This window comes from Mandrillus leucophaeus, unplaced genomic scaffold (assembly GCF_000951045.1).
Source record: "Mandrillus leucophaeus isolate KB7577 unplaced genomic scaffold, Mleu.le_1.0 Scaffold67, whole genome shotgun sequence".
NCBI classification, from domain to species: domain Eukaryota; kingdom Metazoa; phylum Chordata; class Mammalia; order Primates; family Cercopithecidae; genus Mandrillus; species Mandrillus leucophaeus.
The window spans coordinates 4,288,058-4,290,835 of record NW_012107252.1 but is presented as its reverse complement, the minus strand read 5'-3'; the positions used below and the strand labels follow the sequence as shown (position 1 = coordinate 4,290,835).

The 2,778-nt window shown below is 52.2% G+C and overlaps 1 protein-coding gene across 1 annotated transcript in view; it reads right to left on the bottom strand.

Moving 5' to 3' along the window:
- The window catches only part of BTBD19 (BTB (POZ) domain containing 19), an 8,107-nt gene that overhangs the window by 817 nt on the left and 4,512 nt on the right, over positions 1-2,778 (bottom strand). The window lies entirely within an intron of this gene.

Here is a 2,778-nt window from a genome sequence, read left to right as displayed (position 1 = left end):
TATATATATTTTTTTTTTTTTTTTGAGACAGAGTCTCACTCTGTTGCCCAGGCTGAGTGCAGTGGCACAATCTCAGCTCACTGCAACCTCCGCCTCCCAGATTCAAGCAATTCTCGTGCCTCAGCCTCCCAAGTAGCTGGAATTACAGGCATGTGCCACCACACCTGGCTAGTTTTTTGTATTTTAGAGACAGGGTTTTGCCATGTTGCCCAGGCTGATCCCAAACTCCTGAGCTCAGGCGATCCACCCACCTCGGCCTCCCAAAGTTCTAGGATTACAGGTGCCAGCCACAGTACCTGGCCTCCTCCTGTACAGCATATTTTCATATGAAGTCCCTGAGACAGAAATCTAACTTTATTTTCTTCTAAATAGTCAACTGTCTCTCATTTTAGATTGATAGTATCTTGCTTTGCAGCATCTTTAAAACTCTTTATGGAATAAAGTGGCATTTAAATGAGGAAATAGGCCGGGTGTGGTGGTGCTTCATGTAATCCCAGCACTTTGGGAGGACAGAGTGGGACGACTGCTTGAGCCCAGGAGTTTGAGACCAGCCTGGACAACATAGGGAGACCTCATCTCTACAAAAAGAAAAAAAAAAAATTAGCCGAATGTGATCAAACATGCCTGTAGTCCCAGCTGTTAGGCAGGCTGAAGTGGAAGGATCGCTTGAGCCGGGGAGGCTGAGGCTGCAGTAAGCTGAGATCGCACCACTGCACTCTAGCCTGGGTGAGAACGAGGTTGTGTCATAAATAAATAAATAAATAAATAAATAAATAAATAAATAAAGTCATTTACTTAACATTTACATAACACTGATTATCTGACAGAGATGAGGAAGCAAAAACCAGTAAGACACCACTCCAGGCCCCAGGGATCTTTCTTGAGGGAGATTCACATCCTCGGGGAAACAAGATGTATGGTGAATGAAGGAGGTGGCAGAGGGGTCTGCAGTAACTGAGTAAGTATGGAGCTAGAGGACTAATACCTCCAGGATAAGTGAATTTATGCAAAGATCGTATTTGAGAGAAGAGGTGAGGAACCACTCACTAGTAGTTTTGAGTGCCCTGAAAGTGAAATAGATTGAATTTTGTCCTGGAGGTCAATGGGATGTTCCAGGACTTAAGTCCCATAGGACTGACAATCAAAGACCGGTCTGGTTGCACTGTGGGAAATGGACTGAGGGGGCGCTGGAGTGAAGGCAGGAAGGCTGTGAGATGTGTCAGACGGGACAGGTTGAACCTGGGGCGGTGAGAACTGAACCAACTGGAAAGGTGTCCTACAAGGTAAAAGAGACCTAAGGCAGGTGTGAGGAAGAGGGATAAGGCAAGGATGAGATCCAGATTTCTGGCGTGTGCACCCACGGAAATGAGAAACACGATAAGGGAAAGCTGGGGAGATCAATTTCACACTGAGCCTGTGGTGTCTGAGGGGCATTCCGGGAGCGATCTCCAGCGGGGCAGGAATGTAATGAAAGAAGGGGCTGAAGCCCGGCGCGGTGGCTCACACCTGTAATCCTAGCACTTTGGGAGGCTGAAGCCAGCGGATTACATGAAGTCAGGAGTTCCAGACCAGCTGGCCAACATGGTGAAACCCCGTCTCTACTAAAAATACAAAAATCAGCGGGGCGTGGTGGTGCATGTCTGTAATCCCAGCTACTCAGGAGGCTGAGGCACAAGAATCGCTTGAATCAGGGAGGCAGAGGTTGAAGTGAGCCGAAATCGCACCACTACACTCCAGCATCGGCAACAGAGCAAGACTATCTCAAAAAAAGAAAAAGAAAAAAGAAAGAAAGAAAGAGAGAGCGAGCGAGAAAGAAAAAGAAAGAAAAAAAGACAGAGAAAGGAAAGAAAGGAAAGAAAGAAAGAGAAAGAAAGAGAAAGAAAGAAAGAAAGAAAAGAAAGAAAGAAAGAAAGAAAAGAAAGAAAGAAAGAAAGAAAGAAAGAGAGAAAGAGAGAAAGAGAGAAAGAGTTGAGCTCAACAGATAGATATGTGGGAGTCATCAGAACAGACTAGTAGACGACAATGCCCCCAGGGGCAGGGCGTAGAGTGAGGGCGTGGAGCGACGGAAATCCTCGTTTTCGAGTTTCGCCCCCGCAGGGAGGCCCAGCCCAAGCCCTGCCCGATCCGGCCCCGACCCACCTCGCCCACTCGGGTTTGACCCCGCACAAGAGGCTGCGCGTGGCAGACAACGGTTCTTCCGGCGCCCGGCTTACTGGGCATGCTGGGAACGGAAGCCCGCTCCGAACGCCGAGCACTTCGGGAGCTGTAGTTTGGGGCAGGCTCAACTGGGCGGGTCCAAGGCTCCCCGTGAGTCCCGGCGTTGGATCATTTAAAGGACAGGTCCAGAAAGCGGTGATGCTCCCGGGGCAGGGTGCCTCTCCGGCGGCGACACGGGGCGCCCCGGGCCTCATCCCCTCTCCGCAGGGCATGGCATTTCCACGCCTCCACAATCTGCTCCGCCTGCAGAGCAAGGCCAGTCAGTGCGCAGTCCCGCGGTGGCCCCTCGCCCCGAGGACCGTGGCCGGGCCTCTCCTGCCCCCTCCCAGCGCCCTGTACCCCCTGCTGAGTGGAGCTGGGCCGGTTCCCCGCGTCCGCACCGGGATGAGTGGTTCCTGCCGGTTCTGCTCTTCCAGGGCGCTCAGCTCCGCCGGGGCCAGCAAGGCTAGTCTCAGCTCTTTCACCACCGGGGCCGCCACCTCGGCCACCGGCCTCTCCAGCACCGCCTGCGAACGCCAGCCCTGAGTCAGGCACTTGTCCTGCCACCCGCTCGCTGGGCTT